The 20,195-nt window shown below is 38.4% G+C and overlaps 5 non-coding genes across 5 annotated transcripts; all 5 read right to left on the bottom strand.

Annotated features, from left to right (window-relative positions):
* Positions 1-599: 599 nt before the first annotated feature.
* Positions 600-778, bottom strand: LOC117149322. Its single transcript, XR_004460210.1, has one exon. It is a non-coding gene; the product is annotated as a 5.8S ribosomal RNA (ribosomal RNA).
* A 686-nt stretch (positions 779-1,464) lies between these two features.
* On the bottom strand, positions 1,465-3,459 carry LOC117149325. The gene has a single exon (XR_004460212.1). It is a non-coding gene; the product is annotated as a small subunit ribosomal RNA (ribosomal RNA).
* Positions 3,460-12,542: 9,083 nt separating this feature from the next.
* On the bottom strand, positions 12,543-16,504 carry LOC117149327. The gene has a single exon (XR_004460214.1). It is a non-coding gene; the product is annotated as a large subunit ribosomal RNA (ribosomal RNA).
* Positions 16,505-16,899: 395 nt separating this feature from the next.
* Positions 16,900-17,078, bottom strand: LOC117149324. The gene has a single exon (XR_004460211.1). It is a non-coding gene; the product is annotated as a 5.8S ribosomal RNA (ribosomal RNA).
* A 686-nt stretch (positions 17,079-17,764) lies between these two features.
* LOC117149326 lies at positions 17,765-19,759 on the bottom strand. Its single transcript, XR_004460213.1, has one exon. It is a non-coding gene; the product is annotated as a small subunit ribosomal RNA (ribosomal RNA).
* Between the last annotated feature and the right edge of the window lie 436 nt (positions 19,760-20,195).

The raw sequence follows: 20,195 nt of genomic DNA on the forward strand, positions 1-20,195 counted from the left end.
TAAGAAGGACTTAAATCATTAATTTCTCATACTAGAATATTGACGCTCCATACACTGCATCTCACATTTGCCATATAGACAAAGTGACTTAGTGCTGAACTGTTTTCTTTTCGCTCGCCGCTACTAAGAAAATCCTTGTTAGTTTCTTTTCCTCCCCTAATTAATATGCTTAAATTCAGGGGTAGTCCCATATGAGTTGAGGTTGTATATATAACTATTTTTTGCCATAAATTCTTTATATATAAATGATAAAACAATCAATTAAATTCGTTATAAATAGTTCCAATAGTTCTTGTAAGCAAAGTTATTTTTTATCCATTTAACGAACCAACGAAGAATAATAACAAAACCAAGATTTTTCTTTTCCGAATCATTAATAAGAGACAATTCTAGATGAAAAATATTTCAATTTTTTATGCTAGACATTTCTCAGTATTATTTGATTGAAAAAGAAAATATTTCTCTTCGTTTTTCACATTCAAATGTGAGATAATGTTTTTCATTTCTTTTTTAATATTATGAATAAAATCATTATTTAATCCAATAATATACCATATGCTTATAAAAAATTTATAAACAACTTAATTAGCATAGTCTTACAACCCTCAACCATATGTAGTCCAAGCAGCACTATAAAATTAATTAAAGTACATAACAGCATGGACTGCGATATGCGTTCAAAATGTCGATGTTCATGTGTCCTGCAGTTCACACGATGACGCACAGTTTGCTGCGTTCTTCATCGACCCATGAGCCGAGTGATCCACCGCTTAGAGTTTTATAATTCATTTTATATAATATCAATATTGTTTTTATTGAAAGAAATTAAAAATACACCATTTTACTGGCATATATCAATTCCTTCAATAAATTTATTTTTATACCTAAAAATAAATGTTGCGATATGTCTTAGTTTTCATATAAGCATTATGTATCATAAAAATCTGGTTATGGTTTGCTATTTTGGGTGACACATACTGCAAAATTTATATAAAACATTAACCTGATGGATGACAGGTACAAACATTGTATATTTTAGGTTGTTGCATTAGCCAACGTATGCTCATAACATAGATGAACAATACATATTCGCAACGCGTGTATATTATGGTCCATATACACACACACTTATTTTGAATACCACATTCAAAATTATTTTAATTTTAATTCGACTTCTACTTTCAAATTTTGTTCAGTTTCTTCGATTTCCATTTTCGAGAATTTGTTTTTATAGGAAACGCCATTGTTGTAGTAGGTACTGCCACAAATACGCACAACAACATTAATAATGTTAAAGTCTTTTTATGAGGTTGCCAAGCCCCACATATAAAATAAAAGCCATCTTCATTTTATTTTGACTTTAACTTTTGATTCCGTGGAATCATTTTGTAATATTTTTATTTTGGTAAATTGTATTTATTTGTATTATAACAAATGTTTATTAACGATAAGGATATTATACAATAATGATCCTTCCGCAGGTTCACCTACGGAAACCTTGTTACGACTTTTACTTCCTCTAAATAATCAAGTTCGGTCAACTTTTGCGAAACAACCGTAACACGCAAGGCGTCACAGTGATCACGTCCGGAGACCTCACTAAATAATTCAATCGGTAGTAGCGACGGGCGGTGTGTACAAAGGGCAGGGACGTAATCAATGCGAGTTAATGACTCACACTTACTGGGAATTCCAAGTTCATGTGAACAGTTTCAGTTCACAATCCCAAGCATGAAAGTGGTTCAGCGGTTTACCCGGACCTCTCGGTCTAGGAAATACACGTTGATACTTTCATTGTAGCGCGCGTGCAGCCCAGGACATCTAAGGGCATCACAGACCTGTTATTGCTCAATCTCATTATTGCTAGACGCAATTTGTCCATTTAAGAAGCTAGTGTCCTTATAATGGGACAAACCAACAGGTACGGCTCCACTTACATAAACACATTCAAACACAATAAACATTTTACTGCCACCATGAATGAAGGCTACATAAGCTTCAGCACCATAATCCTGAAGATATCTATTTAATATATTTGAGTCTCGTTCGTTATCGGAATTAACCAGACAAATCACTCCACGAACTAAGAACGGCCATGCACCACCACCCATAGATTCGAGAAAGAGCTATCAATCTGTCTTACACACTTATGTTCGGACCTGGTAAGTTTTCCCGTGTTGAGTCAAATTAAGCCGCAGGCTCCACTCCTGGTGGTGCCCTTCCGTCAATTCCTTTAAGTTTCAGCTTTGCAACCATACTTCCCCCGGAGCCCAAAAGCTTTGGTTTCCCGGGAAGCGACTGAGAGAGCCATAAAAGTAGCTACACCCAATTGCTAGCTGGCATCGTTTATGGTTAGAACTAGGGCGGTATCTGATCGCCTTCGAACCTCTAACTTTCGTTCTTGATTAATGAAAACATCTTTGGCAAATGCTTTCGCTTAAGTTAGTCTTACGACGGTCCAAGAATTTCACCTCTCGCGTCGTAATACTAATGCCCCCAAACTGCTTCTATTAATCATTACCTCTTGATCTGAAAACCAATGAAAGCAGAACAGAGGTCTTATTTCATTATCCCATGCACAGAATATTCAGGCATTTGAAGCCTGCTTTAAGCACTCTAATTTGTTCAAAGTAATAGTACCGGCCCACAATAACACTCGTTTAAGAGCACTAGTGCAGGTTTTTAAATAGGAGGAACATATGAAAAAATACAAGTATTTAATCACATATAAGAACTCCACCGGTAATACGCTTACATACATAAAGGTATAGTACTAACCACAATTGTAAGTTGTACTACCCGTATGAAGCACAAGTTCAACTACGAACGTTTTAACCGCAACAACTTTAATATACGCTATTGGAGCTGGAATTACCGCGGCTGCTGGCACCAGACTTGCCCTCCAATTGGTCCTTGTTAAAGGATTTAAAGTGTACTCATTCCAATTACAGGGCCTCGGATATGAGTCCTGTATTGTTATTTTTCGTCACTACCTCCCCGAGCTGGGAGTGGGTAATTTACGCGCCTGCTGCCTTCCTTAGATGTGGTAGCCGTTTCTCAGGCTCCCTCTCCGGAATCGAACCCTGATTCCCCGTTACCCGTTGCAACCATGGTAGTCCTAGATACTACCATCAAAAGTTGATAGGGCAGACATTTGAAAGATCTGTCGTCGGTACAAGACCATACGATCTGCATGTTATCTAGAGTTCAACCAATATAACGATCTTGCGATCGCTTGGTTTTAGCCTAATAAAAGCACATGTCCCATAAGGTTCATGTTTTAATTGCATGTATTAGCTCTAGAATTACCACAGTTATCCAAGTAACTGTTAACGATCTAAGGAACCATAACTGATATAATGAGCCTTTTGCGGTTTCACTTTTAATTCGTGTGTACTTAGACATGCATGGCTTAATCTTTGAGACAAGCATATAACTACTGGCAGGATCAACCAGAATAATGTTTTTCCTTCATATTCCATTCATATATTTTGAATCGAAATAAGCAATATAATAGATATATAGATATATAGATTTTTCACTTTATATAATTCCATGATTTTTATTATATTGAATAAAATTCAATATTTCGCCTTTGGGTAAAATTTTAAATATATAAGTAAAAAAATCCATTCGATTACGGCCATTTTTATATAGCATTCGTAATCCATATTTTCATTTTTAATTTATACTTGTTTTACCAATATAACAAGAATTTCATCTAATTATTGTAATATATATATTTCTATAATTTTATCTTTTTATACATACATATTTCATTATAAAATATCATTTTATTTCCAACATACATAATTATTGTATCCACACATGTACAATTTTTGTTTAACCAATATAAATATTAAGTTAAATCATTTGCATTTTGAAGATAAATTTAAAATTTATCTCTTTTCATATATATCTCTGGTAATATATAACATAAAACCAAGCGCATATGATAATATTTCCACATTTAATATATAATTTTATATTTCTTTCATAAGAATCCATATTTGTATTATACCGTAACGATATAATAATCCAACTATACGGCAGGTAATAAATTAATATTTGCCTGCCTCCAAAAATTAACGATAATATATGGAAACGATTTGTTATTCTATATATAATAGAAACTTGACTTTTGTTTCAACGATATTATCTATAAAGCGTATATTCCTATTATCCGCGGAGCCAAGTCCCGTGTTCTATAGAACTGAGAAACAAATTTGTACGGATAATAATATACTTTATTGTATGTAACCAATATAAACATAATCCGAAATAAATATTTCGAATAATGCGGGAGGTCGGCAACCACTGCCTACCTATAGTAGTTTTTGAACCCGCTGTCCTCAAAGCGGGTATTTTCAATTCCGTTTGCCACCCAACATACGGGCTATTCTCTTATATATTAAGAGATTATAGGAACATTTCATTTTTTTTCCATTATTCATATATAATATGATTATTTTTTCCCTTATACATATAATAATTAATCATTTTCATATGTATATTATTTAATTTACTCATATTATTGCCAAAATCATATGAATACATAAGTTTTGAACAATATGAGAGGTCGGCAACCACTGCCTACCTATAGTAGTTTTTGAACCCTCTGTCGTAATTCCGGTCGTTTACACTACTATACCCTCTCACTATAATGGCTTTTCTCTATAATACTAAGAGAATGTGGGATATTTTCAGCATTTTTTCCCTTATACATATAATAATTAATCATTTTCATATGTATATTATTTAATTTACTCATATTATTGCCAAAATCATATGAATACATAAGTTTTGAACAATATGAGAGGTCGGCAACCACTGCCTACCTATAGTAGTTTTTGAACCCTCTGTCGTAATTCCGGTCGTTTACACTACTATACCCTCTCACTATAATGGCTTTTCTCTATAATACTAAGAGAATGTGGGATATTTTCAGCATTTTTTCCCTTATACATATAATAATTAATCATTTTCATATGTATATTATTTAATTTACTCATATTATTGCCAAAATCATATGAATACATAAGTTTTGAACAATATGAGAGGTCGGCAACCACTGCCTACCTATAGTAGTTTTTGAACCCTCTGTCGTAATTCCGGTCGTTTACACTACTATACCCTCTCACTATAATGGCTTTTCTCTATAATACTAAGAGAATGTGGGATATTTTCAGAATTTTTTCCCTTATACATATAATAATTAATCATTTTCATATGTATATTATTTAATTTACTCATATTATTGCCAAAATCATATGAATACATAAGTTTTGAACAATATGAGAGGTCGGCAACCACTGCCTACCTATAGTAGTTTTTGAACCCTCTGTCGTAATTCCGGTCGTTTACACTACTATACCCTCTCACTATAATGGCTTTTCTCTATTATACTAAGAGAATGTGGGATATTTTCAGCATTTTTTCCCTTATACATATAATAATTAATAATTTTCATATGTATATTATTTAATTTACTCATATAATTGCCAAAATCATATGAATACATAAGTTTTGAACAATATGAGAGGTCGGCAACCACTGCCTACCTATAGTAGTTTTTGAACCCTCTGTCGTAATTCCGGTCGTTTACACTACTATACCCTCTCACTATAATGGCTTTTCTCTATAATACTAAGAGAATGTGGGAATATTTCAGCATTTTTTCCCCTATACATATAATAATTAATAATTTTCATATGTATATTATTTAATTTACTCATATAATTGCCAAAATCATATGAATACATAAGTTTTGAACAATATGAGAGGTCGGCAACCACTGCCTACCTATAGTAGTTTTTGAACCCTCTGTCGTAATTCCGGTCGTTTACACTACTATACCCTCTCACTATAATGGCTTTTCTCTATAATACTAAGAGAATGTGGGAATATTTCAGCATTTTTTCCCCTATACATATAATAATTAATAATTTTCATATGTATATTATTTAATTTACTCATATAATTGCCAAAATCATATAAATACATAAGTTTTGAACAATATCAGAGGTCAGCAACGGTCTTTCCTCTATAATACTAAGATAATATGGGAATATTTTCAGCATTTTTTCCCTTATACATTTATACATATAATAATTAATCATTTTCATATGTATATTATTTAATTTACTCATATTATTGCCAAAATCATATAAATACATAAGTTTTGAACAATATCAGAGGTCAGCAACGGTCTTTCCTCTATAATACTAAGATAATGTGGGAATATTTCATCATTTTTTCCTTTATACATTTATACATATAATATTTAATCATTTTATATGTATATTATTTAATTTACTCATATAATTGCCAAAATCATATAAATACATAAGTTTTGAACAATATCAGAGGTCGGCAACGGTCTTTCCTCTATAATACTAAGATAATATGGGAATATTTCAGCATTTTTTCCCTTATACATATAATAATTAATCATTTTCATATGTATATTATTTAATTTACTCGTATAATTGCCAAAATCCTATGAAGACATAAGAGAATACAATATGAGAGGTCGGCGCAACCATAATATAGTAGTTGATGACGAGGTGTTTGGCAACTTGATACAATTCTTTAAAAAGTCTTTATATTAATTATATGATAGGGACAATATCATATGCGTCACTAAATTGATGACGAGGTGTTTGGCAACGTGACACAAATCATTAAAGTCTTTATATTAATTATATGATAGAGACAATATCATATGCGTCACTAAATTGATGACGAGGTATTTGGCAACTTGATAGAATTCTTTAAAGTCTTTATATCAAAAATTATATGATAGGGACAATATCATATGCGTCACTAAATTGATGACGAGGTGTTTGGCAACTTGACACAATTCATTAAAGTCTTTATATTAATTATATGATAGAGACAATATCATATGCGTCACTAAATTGATGACGAGGTATTTGGCAACTTGATATAATTCTTTAAAGTCTTTATATCAAATATTATATGATAGGGACAATATCATATGCGTCACTAAATTGATGACGAGGTGTTTGGCAACTTGACACAATTCATTAAAGTCTTTATATTAATTATATGATAGGGACAATATCATATGCGTCACTAAATTGATGACGAGGTATTTGGCAACTTGATACAATTCTTTAAAGTTTTTATATCAAAAATTATATGATAGGGACAATATCATATGCGTCACTAAATTGATGACGAGGTGTTTGGCAACTTGACACAATTCATTAAAGTCTTTATATTAATTATATGATAGAGACAATATCATATGCGTCACTAAATTGATGACGAGGTATTTGGCAACTTGATAAATTCTTTAAAGTCTTTATATCAAAAATTATATGATAGGGACAATATCATATGCGTCACTAAATTGATGACGAGGTGTTTGGCAACTTGACACAATTCATTAAAGTCTTTATATTAATTATATGATAGGGACAATATCATATGCGTCACTAAATTGATGACGAGGTATTTGGCAACTTGATACAATTCTTTAAAGTTTTTATATCAAAAATTATATGATAGGGACAATATCATATCATATGCGTCACTAAATTGAACAGTCGCGATCGAACACTCGACGAGTGCAGACGTGCCTGCGGATCGACAGCAAATTGTTAGCAAATTGTTCACAGTTGTAAGTCCCGTTACTTGTGCCCAGCCACTTCGCGTCGCGTGATCTTGTCGCGCGTTTTGATTGGCCCAGCCAACGTACCTAACGGTAGTTCGCACTAACACCATCGCACACCCGAGTGTGCGTGTTATCAGCGCAAAAAACCCAGTGCTCGAAGCAGCGGTATAATTGCAAAGCAGCAGCCACGTGCTGCCTGGCTCACCGGCTTACGGTGCCCAGCTTCCCCCCCCCCCCCCCTCCTCACTCCTTATCAACTTTGGAGAAGATGGACTGGCAGGCCCCCCCGCGCACCCACAAGCTTGGAACAACACCACGCAAAAAGGCTCTGAGAACACGCAAGAGCAGCTCCAGCAGCGAGGGAAGCACCTCGCATACAGAGCCGGGCGAGATAAAGCGAAAACCGGCAAAGAAAGCACAGGGAGAGGAGCTGGAAGATAAGCCAAGCACTAGCGCAGCTCTGCGCAAGAAGCTCGCCAACAACGCCTTCGCTTTACTCTCGACCGAAGAAGACGAGTACGACCAAGAGAGCTCTGATGACGAACCCGGACCTAAAGACGATTCCAAGCCCAAGACCCCCGAGAAACCAAAGCCCACCCCGAAGACCATCAAGCCACCTCCGATTTTTATCCCCGATGTGACCAACATCTCGGCACTCGTCAAGATGATCACGACTCTTGTAGGCCCGAAGAACAATTTTACCTACAAGACCGTGAATGGCAACAACGTACGTGTCATGATGCCGGACAAAGAGTCCTATACAGCTCTGCGTCTCCAACTTGTGGCCCAAAACAAGAGGCATCGGACTTTCCAGCCGAAAGATGAACGTGCATACAAGGTTGTCATCAAAGGACTCCACCACTCCACCGATCGTGAGGAAATCATTGAAGACCTTCGCAGACAAGGGCACGCTGTTAGAGATCTGCACAATCCCATTGGCAGAAGAACTAAAGAACCGCTGGGAATATTCTTCGCCAACCTGGAGCCTTCCAGCAACAACAAAGACGTCTACCAAGTCAAGCGGATCTGCAGGTCGGTAGTAACCATTGAACCGCCGCAGAAGTTCAACGACGTGCCTCAATGCTTCAGGTGCCAAGGATTCGGTCATACACAGCGTTACTGCTTCCTGGAATACCGATGTGTAAAGTGTGGAGGCCCTCACGAATCGAGGGCATGTGAGAAGAGGGAGGACGACAAAGCGTGCTGCTTCCACTGCCAGGCGGACCATCCTGCGTCTTTCAAGGGATGCCCTGCATACAAAAGGGCCAAAGCACTCGCTGCTCCGAAAACAAGGCCCGTCGCTAATGCTAACAAGGCGCCGCCCGTGGCATCACCAAACGTCACCTCTGGCAGGAGCTACCGAGACGCCCTCAACGGAGTGCACGCAGCACCGCAGAATCCCACAACCCCAGTCCAAACCCAAACAGAAACCCCACACTCCGGTCAGATAGAAGCGATGTTCGCTCGCATGGAAGGAATGATGGAAAGGATGATGGAGCGCATGTTCACCCAGATGACACAGCTGGTGGCCACCATTCTCAACAGCAAGTCATGCAACTAAAGCTCCACCTAGTCGTCTGGAATGCGAACGGCCTGCAGAACAGCAAGGCCATAGTCGAGCACCATCTGAAGACCCACCAGATCGATATCCTACTCGTAGCCGAAACCCACTTCTCCCCCAGATCCCACTTTAATATCAGCGGATATGACCTCATCCATGCAGACCATCCTTCTGGCAGAGCACGCGGTGGAGCAGCCATCCTCATCAGGAGCGGTATTCAATACCTAGAGCTGCCCGCGTTTCAGCAAGACTGGGCACAATGTCCTGTCATCAGGATTGTCAGCCCGCAAGGAGATTTAGACATTGGAGCGGTCTACTTTCCCCCCAGATACCGCATAACAGCATCTCACCTCAGTGAGTTCTTCGAGCATTTTGGGCCCCGCTTCATAGCAGCTGGAGATTATAACGCCAAACATTCTTGGTGGGGATCGCGCGCCAACAACCCCAAAGGGAAAACTCTGTTTGGGTACCTGCAACGCCACCGACTGGACTGCCACTCCACTGGCGAGCCCACTCACTGGCCAACGAATCCCCTCAAGACTCCAGACCTACTGGACTTTGCTGTGTCGAAAGGCATAGGGCATGCGAAGATCAGCTGCACAACAAATGCTGATCTCCTGTCAGACCACTGTGCAATAAACGTGCTAATCAACACGCCAGTCCTCAGGAAAACCCCGCTCAGAAGGCTCACTGGAAAATATACCGACGCCGCCAAGTTCGCGTCCTGGATGCTCTCCACCGTCAATCCGAACCCCATCCTCAACACACCCAGGAACATTGATGAAGCTATCGGGAATCTCACCAGGCAGATGCAAAACGCTGCGGAATTCGCAAGCCCACCGCCACCAAAGACTGCGAGAACACCTAGCAGGGACCTCCACCTCTGGTCCCCGGAAATTGCGGCACTCGTGACTGAGAAGAGGCGTCTCAGGAGAGTTTGGTTCTTGACGCGCAATCCAAGAGACAAAACAGCGCTCAATCACGCCACAAAGGAGTTGAAGGACAAGATCTCCAGCCTACGCCAGGACTCCTTCCTCAGATTCCTCGAGGAACTCTCTCCCGGGGACCCAGACCACAATCTGTGGAACGTCACCCGCCACATTAAACGACCAGCCAAAAAGGTTTCCGCAGTGCGCAAAGCAGATGGATCCTGGTGCCGTTCGGATGCTGAAAGAGCAGAAGCTTTCGCCGAACACCTTTACAACGCCTTCTCTCCGTTCGACTGCTGCACTGCCGAAGAACATGCTGAAACAGCCCGGTTTCTCAATAGCCCAAGCTCTCCCGGTCCCCCGTTGGAACCAGTCGACCCTGAGGAAGTTGCGCAGGAGATTGCTCTACTGAAGAACAACAAATCTCCAGGCCTGGATCGTATAGATGCGGCGGCCCTAAAAATGCTCCCATTCCGCTGCACACAAATGCTGGCCAGCATTTACAACAGCTGCTTCCGGCTAGGGTACTTCCCGGAAGAGTGGAAAAGAGCAGAGGTTATTGTCCTCCTCAAGCCTGGTAAGCCTGAAGCCAATCTCGCCTCCTATCGTCCGATTAGTTTGCTGGCAATCCTCTCCAAAATACTCGAAAGAGTATTTTTGCGCAGAGTATTGCCAGTACTGGATGAGGCTGGTTTGATCCCCGATCACCAGTTTGGCTTCAGGCGCTCCCACGGAACACCAGAGCAATGCCACCGGCTAGTCGAACGGATCCTCGAGGCATTCGAGCAAAAGAAATACTGCTGCGCTGTAATGCTCGACGTGAAGCAGGCATTCGACAGAGTTTGGCATCCTGGACTCCTCCATAAACTCAAATCCTACCTCCCAAGCCCCCATTTTACCCTCCTCAAATCCTACACTGAGGGAAGAGCATTCCAAGTCAGATGCGGAAGTGCAATAAGCCTACCCAGACTGATCAGAGCTGGAGTTCCGCAAGGCAGTGTGCTCGGACCAATACTGTACACCCTTTACACCGCAGACCTTCCCATAATCCCCTCCAGGAACCTAACTATAGCGACTTATGCAGATGACACGGCTTTCCTCGCCTCCTCATCCGACCCACGAGAAGCCTCCGAAACAATCCAAAGGCAAATGGACGCGCTACATCCCTGGCTCAGCAGGTGGAACATCGTAGTGAACGCGGAAAAATCTACCCAAACAACATTTGCACTAAGGAGAGGAGACTGCCCACCGGTCACGCTAAACGGAGTCATCATTCCCAACGCACCCGCACCCAAGTACCTAGGACTTACCCTGGACCGCAGGCTCACTTGGCGTCCCCACATCGTCAGCAAACGCATACAGGCCGATGCGCGTCTGAGGCAGATGCATTGGCTTATTGGGAGAGGGTCCAAGCTAAGGCAGAACCACAAAATCCTGGTGTACAAGGCAATTCTCAAGCCCATCTGGACCTACGGGATACAGCTATGGGGCACGGCAAGCCACACGAATCGCCTGCGTATACAGCGGTTCCAGAATAGGTGCTTGAGAATTGCCTGTAATGCGCATCCCTACCACGAGAATGTCGCCATACATAGGGAACTTGGAATCCCACAAGTCGCTGATGAAATCTCCAGGCTCAGCGAGAGATACCTGAAAAGGCTCGAAAACCACCCTAACCACCTCGCCACCAACCTGTTAGACAATAGCCAAACAAGCAGACGTCTCATGAGGAGACACCCTCTCGATCTTCCACAACAATAGACAACACATATAAAACCCGCCACAAATACATGTACAATAGTATCCCTTAAGCTAATGTTCCCCCGCAAAACCATTTAATTATTGTCCACTAGGACAGATTTTAAATAAATAAACGCACGCTAAAAAAAAAAAAAAAAAAAAAAAAAAAAAAACTAAATTGATGACGAGGTTTGCAACTTGAACAATTCATAAAGTCTTATAAATATATGAAGGACAATATATATGCGTCACTAAATTGATGACGAGGTATTTGGCAACTTGATAAATTCTTTAAAGTCTTTATATCAAAAATTATATGATAGGGACAATATCATATGCGTCACTAAATTGATGACGAGGTGTTTGGCAACTTGACACAATTCATTAAAGTCTTTATATTAATTATATGATAGGGACAATATCATATGCGTCACTAAATTGATGACGAGGTATTTGGCAACGTGATAGAATTCTTTAAAGTCTTTATATCAAAAATTATACGATAGGGACAATATCATATGCGTCACTAAATTGATGACGAGGTATTTGGCAACTTGATATAATTCTTTAAAGTCTTTATATCAAAAATTATATGATAGGGACAATATCATATGCGTCACTAAATTGATGACGAGGTGTTTGTTTGGCTACAGGAAAAATCATTTATTTATCGAATCATCAAGCAAAGGATAAGCTTCAGTGGATCGCAGTATGGCAGCTGCTCAACCACTTACAACACCTTGCCTGTTACAAAAGTCGTTTACAATTGATTCTAGGCTTTGTCATTGTATTAAATAATGCTTTTATATGTAACTAGCGCGGCATCAGGTGATCGAAGATCCTCCTAATTTACTATGTTACAAATTACATTGGCATCACATCCATTGTCGTTTATAAAATAAATTATAAACTTTAAATGGTTTAGAAGCCATACAATGCAAATTGCCCCTTATTTATCATTGCAGTCCAGCACGGATACGACCTTAGAGGCGTTCAGGCATAATCCAACGGACGTAGCGTCATACCACTGTTCGCTCGAACAAGTATTGTGCCATTGGTCCGTACCTGCGGTTCCTCTCGTACTACGCAGGAATGCTGTCGCAACAACGTTTTGTCATTAGTAGGGTAAAACTAACCTGTCTCACGACGGTCTAAACCCAGCTCACGTTCCCTTGCATGGGTGAACAATCCAACGCTTGGTGAATTTTGCTTCACAATGATAGGAAGAGCCGACATCGAAGGATCAAAAAGCGACGTCGCTATGAACGCTTGGCCGCCACAAGCCAGTTATCCCTATGGTAACTTTTCTGACACCTCTTGTTAAAAACTCTTTAAACCAAAAGGATCGATAGGCCGAGCTTTTGCTGTCCCTGTGTGTACTGAACACCGAGATCAAGTCAGCATTTGCCCTTTTGCTCTATGTGTGGTTTCTGTCCGCACTGAGCTGGCCTTGGGACACCTCCGTTATTATTTGAGAGATGTACCGCCCCAGTCAAACTCCCTACCTGGCAATGTCCTTGAATTGGATCATACCTGAGTAATTGGAGTTATACCAAATTTTCAAATCAAAAATACATAAATGCATCGTTTTATTAAAGAATTTGTTTGCGATTATATAACAAACTCGTGATACTTTGATCAAGAAGCTTGCATCAAAACCCAATACCATAAGATATAATAAATATATCCGTATAATGGCTAGGAAATGATACACGTTCCATTTAATCAAGTAAGTAAGGAAACAATAAGAGTAGTGGTATTTCATTGACGATACCAAACCGAGGTCTAATATCTCCCACTTATTCTACACCTCTTATGTCTCCTTACACTGCCAGATTAGAGTCAAGCTCAAAAGGGTCTTCTTTCCCCGCTAATTATTCCAAGCCCGTTCCCTTGGCTGTGGTTTCGCTAGATAGTAGATAGGGACAGTAGGAATCTCGTTAATCCATTCATGCGCGTCACTAATTAGATGACGAGGCATTTGGCTACCTTAAGAGAGTCATAGTTACTCCCGCCGTTGACCCGCGCTTACTTGAATTTCTTCACTTTGACATTCAGAGCACTGGGCAGAAATCACATTGTGTCAACACCCGCTAGGGCCATCACAATGCTTTGTTTTAATTAGACAGTCGGATTCCCCAAGTCCGTGCCAGTTCTGAATTGATTGTTAATTGATAATCGTTATAATTGATAAGAACTAATTGGTTTAACCCAAATAGTATTCTTAAAAATTTTAGCAAGAAAGTTCCACAATTGGCTACGTAACTAAACTATCCGGGGAACAAGTAACTAACATAAATGCTAGAAACTCTATTTACCCAGAACGAGCACATAAACCATGTTATTGTTTCCCAATCAAGCCCGACTATCTCAATCTTCAGAGCCAATCCTTATCCCGAAGTTACGGATCTAATTTGCCGACTTCCCTTACCTACATTATTCTATCGACTAGAGACTCTTCACCTTGGAGACCAGCTGCGGATATTGGTACGGCCTGTTGAGAAGTTTGCGTGTCCCCACCATAAATTTTCAAGGTCCGAGGAGAAAATATCGACACAACAGTATATGTCATGCTCTTCTAGCCCATCTACCATATCTCTCTGCGAAAGACTTCCATGGTAGTACGGCTATAAAACAGAAAAGAAAACTCTTCCGATATCTCTCGACGGCTTCTTTATGGTCGTTCCTGTTGCCAGGATGAGCACGAGGCCCATATTTAATAACAAACGGATACTCAACAGGTTACGGAATTGGAACCGTATTCCCTTTCGTTCAAAATTATTCAAGTGTATTATATTCGCTTTGTTTATATAGTTAGGCATTTTTGTTTTACTTGAAAATTTTCGGCTTTCGCCTTGAACTTAGGACCGACTAACTCGTGATCAACCACTGTTCACACGAAACCCTTCTCCACTTCAGTCCTCCAAGGTCTCATTCGATTATTTGCTACTACCACCAAGATCTGTACCAATGGCAGCTCCATGCAGGCTTACGCCAAACACTTCTACGCATACCATTGTACCTTCCTACTCACTAAAGTTTCAAAATTTATATCACAAGTAATATAAATCATCTACTTTAGCGGTAATGTATAGGTATACAACTTAAGCGCCATCCATTTTAAGGGCTAGTTGCTTCGGCAGGTGAGTTGTTACACACTCCTTAGCGGATTTCGACTTCCATGATCACCGTCCTGCTGTTTTAAGCAACCAACGCCTTTCATGGTATCTGCATGAGTTGTTAATTTGGGCACCGTAACATTACGTTTGGTTCATCCCACAGCGCCAGTTCTGCTTACCAAAAGTGGCCCACTGGGCACATTATATCATAACCTTGAACTTCATATCAAGAAAGTTAAGGTTCTTACCCATTTAAAGTTTGAGAATAGGTTAAGATCGTTTCGACCCTAAGGCCTCTAATCATTCGCTTTACCAGATAAGATTATTTTATATAATATTAAAATGCACCAGCTATCCTGAGGGAAACTTCGGAAGGAACCAGCTACTAGATGGTTCGATTGGTCTTTCGCCCCTATACTCAATTCTGACAATCGATTTGCACGTCAGAACTGTTTCGGTCTTCCATCAGGGTTTCCCCTGACTTCAACCTGATCAAGTATAGTTCACCATCTTTCGGGTCACAGCATATATGCTCAAGGTACGTTCCAGTTAGAGGCATAAATAATATAAATATACATTATACATAACTATATAGAACGCCCCGGGATTGTGTTAATTAGCTATAAATAGCTAAAAAACTAATCCCATTATTAGTCAAGTTAATTACGCTATTAGGTTTACATCCCAATAACTTGCACATATGTTAGACTCCTTGGTCCGTGTTTCAAGACGGGTCCCGAAGGTATCCTGAATCTTTCGCATTGTTAATCATACAAGAGCATATAATAAACACAAAAATCAATGATAATTATGCCATTATATAATTCCGAAAAATTAACGCTCTGTAATAATATAAATCTATCAGCACTTTATCAAATTAATAACATTTATTCTGTGTTAAAATGCAAGCAATTTAATTGGAATAAACTATAAGTTATATTTTATGATAAATTTGGGATATGCTAATAGATTACAATGTCCTTATATGGAAAAAATGCACATTATTCTTAATAATATTATTTAAATATTACAATTTTAATGATGAATTTTCCATAACGGATATTCAGGTTCATCGGGCTTAACCTCTAAGCAGTTTCACGTACTGTTTAACTCTCTATTCAGAGTTCTTTTCAACTTTCCCTCACGGTACTTGTTTACTATCGGTCTCATGGTTATATTTAGTTTTAGATGGAGTTTACCACCCACTTAGTGCTGCACTATCAAGCAACACGACTCTTTGGAAACATCATCTAGTAATCATTAACGTTATACGGGCCTGGCACCCTCTATGGGTAAATGGCCTCATTTAAGAAGGACTTAAATCATTAATTTCTCATACTAGAATATTGACGCTCCATACACTGCATCTCACATTTGCCATATAGACAAAGTGACTTAGTGCTGAACTGTTTTCTTTTCGCTCGCCGCTACTAAGAAAATCCTTGTTAGTTTCTTTTCCTCCCCTAATTAATATGCTTAAATTCAGGGGGTAGTCCCATATGAGTTGAGGTTGTATATATAACTATTTTTTGCCATAAATTCTTTATATATAAATGATAAAACAATCAATTAAATTCGTTATAAATAGTTCCAATAGTTCTTGTAAGCAAAGTTATTTTTTATCCATTTAACGAACCAACGAAGAATAATAACAAAACCAAGATTTTTCTTTTTCCGAATCATTAATAAGAGACAATTCTAGATGAAAAATATTTCAATTTTTTATGCTAGACATTTCTCAGTATTATTTGATTGAAAAAGAAAATATTTCTCTTCGTTTTTCACATTCAAATGTGAGATAATGTTTTTCATTTCTTTTTTAATATTATGAATAAAATCATTATTTAATCCAATAATATACCATATGCTTATAAAAAATTTATAAACAACTTAATTAGCATAGTCTTACAACCCTCAACCATATGTAGTCCAAGCAGCACTATAAAATTAATTAAAGTACATAACAGCATGGACTGCGATATGCGTTCAAAATGTCGATGTTCATGTGTCCTGCAGTTCACACGATGACGCACAGTTTGCTGCGTTCTTCATCGACCCATGAGCCGAGTGATCCACCGCTTAGAGTTTTATAATTCATTTTTATATAATATCAATATTGTTTTTATTGAAAGAAATTAAAAATACACCATTTTACTGGCATATATCAATTCCTTCAATAAATTTATTTTTATACCTAAAAATAAATGTTGCGATATGTCTTAGTTTCATATAAGCATTATGTATCATAAAAATCTGGTTATGGTTTGCTATTTTGGGTGACACATACTGCAAAATTTATATAAAACATTAACCTGATGGATGACAGGTACAAACATTGTATATTTTAGGTTGTTGCATTAGCCAACGTATGCTCATAACATAGATGAACAATACATATTCGCAACGCGTGTATATTATGGTCCATATACACACACACTTATTTTGAATACCACATTCAAAATTATTTTAATTTTAATTCGACTTCTACTTTCAAATTTTGTTCAGTTTCTTCGATTTCCATTTTCGAGAATTTGTTTTTATAGGAAACGCCATTGTTGTAGTAGGTACTGCCACAAATACGCACAACAACATTAATAATGTTAAAGTCTTTTTATGAGGTTGCCAAGCCCCACATATAAAATAAAAGCCATCTTCATTTTATTTTGACTTTAACTTTTGATTCCGTGGAATCATTTTGTAATATTTTTATTTTGGTAAATTGTATTTATTTGTATTATAACAAATGTTTATTAACGATAAGGATATTATACAATAATGATCCTTCCGCAGGTTCACCTACGGAAACCTTGTTACGACTTTTACTTCCTCTAAATAATCAAGTTCGGTCAACTTTTGCGAAACAACCGTAACACGCAAGGCGTCACAGTGATCACGTCCGGAGACCTCACTAAATAATTCAATCGGTAGTAGCGACGGGCGGTGTGTACAAAGGGCAGGGACGTAATCAATGCGAGTTAATGACTCACACTTACTGGGAATTCCAAGTTCATGTGAACAGTTTCAGTTCACAATCCCAAGCATGAAAGTGGTTCAGCGGTTTACCCGGACCTCTCGGTCTAGGAAATACACGTTGATACTTTCATTGTAGCGCGCGTGCAGCCCAGGACATCTAAGGGCATCACAGACCTGTTATTGCTCAATCTCATTATTGCTAGACGCAATTTGTCCATTTAAGAAGCTAGTGTCCTTATAATGGGACAAACCAACAGGTACGGCTCCACTTACATAAACACATTCAAACACAATAAACATTTTACTGCCACCATGAATGAAGGCTACATAAGCTTCAGCACCATAATCCTGAAGATATCTATTTAATATATTTGAGTCTCGTTCGTTATCGGAATTAACCAGACAAATCACTCCACGAACTAAGAACGGCCATGCACCACCACCCATAGATTCGAGAAAGAGCTATCAATCTGTCTTACACACTTATGTTCGGACCTGGTAAGTTTTCCCGTGTTGAGTCAAATTAAGCCGCAGGCTCCACTCCTGGTGGTGCCCTTCCGTCAATTCCTTTAAGTTTCAGCTTTGCAACCATACTTCCCCCGGAGCCCAAAAGCTTTGGTTTCCCGGGAAGCGACTGAGAGAGCCATAAAAGTAGCTACACCCAATTGCTAGCTGGCATCGTTTATGGTTAGAACTAGGGCGGTATCTGATCGCCTTCGAACCTCTAACTTTCGTTCTTGATTAATGAAAACATCTTTGGCAAATGCTTTCGCTTAAGTTAGTCTTACGACGGTCCAAGAATTTCACCTCTCGCGTCGTAATACTAATGCCCCCAAACTGCTTCTATTAATCATTACCTCTTGATCTGAAAACCAATGAAAGCAGAACAGAGGTCTTATTTCATTATCCCATGCACAGAATATTCAGGCATTTGAAGCCTGCTTTAAGCACTCTAATTTGTTCAAAGTAATAGTACCGGCCCACAATAACACTCGTTTAAGAGCACTAGTGCAGGTTTTTAAATAGGAGGAACATATGAAAAAATACAAGTATTTAATCACATATAAGAACTCCACCGGTAATACGCTTACATACATAAAGGTATAGTACTAACCACAATTGTAAGTTGTACTACCCGTATGAAGCACAAGTTCAACTACGAACGTTTTAACCGCAACAACTTTAATATACGCTATTGGAGCTGGAATTACCGCGGCTGCTGGCACCAGACTTGCCCTCCAATTGGTCCTTGTTAAAGGATTTAAAGTGTACTCATTCCAATTACAGGGCCTCGGATATGAGTCCTGTATTGTTATTTTTCGTCACTACCTCCCCGAGCTGGGAGTGGGTAATTTACGCGCCTGCTGCCTTCCTTAGATGTGGTAGCCGTTTCTCAGGCTCCCTCTCCGGAATCGAACCCTGATTCCCCGTTACCCGTTGCAACCATGGTAGTCCTAGATACTACCATCAAAAGTTGATAGGGCAGACATTTGAAAGATCTGTCGTCGGTACAAGACCATACGATCTGCATGTTATCTAGAGTTCAACCAATATAACGATCTTGCGATCGCTTGGTTTTAGCCTAATAAAAGCACATGTCCCATAAGGTTCATGTTTTAATTGCATGTATTAGCTCTAGAATTACCACAGTTATCCAAGTAACTGTTAACGATCTAAGGAACCATAACTGATATAATGAGCCTTTTGCGGTTTCACTTTTAATTCGTGTGTACTTAGACATGCATGGCTTAATCTTTGAGACAAGCATATAACTACTGGCAGGATCAACCAGAATAATGTTTTTCCTTCATATTCCATTCATATATTTTGAATCGAAATAAGCAATATAATAGATATATAGATATATAGATTTTTCACTTTATATAATTCCATGATTTTTATTATATTGAATAAAATTCAATATTTCGCCTTTGGGTAAAATTTTAAATATATAAGTAAAAAAATCCATTCGATTACGGCCATTTTTATATAGCATTCGTAATCCATATTTTCATTTTTAATTTATACTTGTTTTACCAATATAACAAGAATTTCATCTAATTATTGTAATATATATATTTCTATAATTTTATCTTTTTATACATACATATTTCATTATAAAATATCATTTTATTTCCAACATACATAATTATTGTATCCACACATGTACAATTTTTGTTTAACCAATATAAATATTAAGTTAAATCATTTGCATTTTGAAGATAAATTTA

This window comes from Drosophila mauritiana, unplaced genomic scaffold (assembly GCF_004382145.1).
Source record: "Drosophila mauritiana strain mau12 unplaced genomic scaffold, ASM438214v1 U_195, whole genome shotgun sequence".
In the NCBI taxonomy this organism is placed as follows: Eukaryota; Metazoa; Arthropoda; class Insecta; order Diptera; family Drosophilidae; genus Drosophila; species Drosophila mauritiana.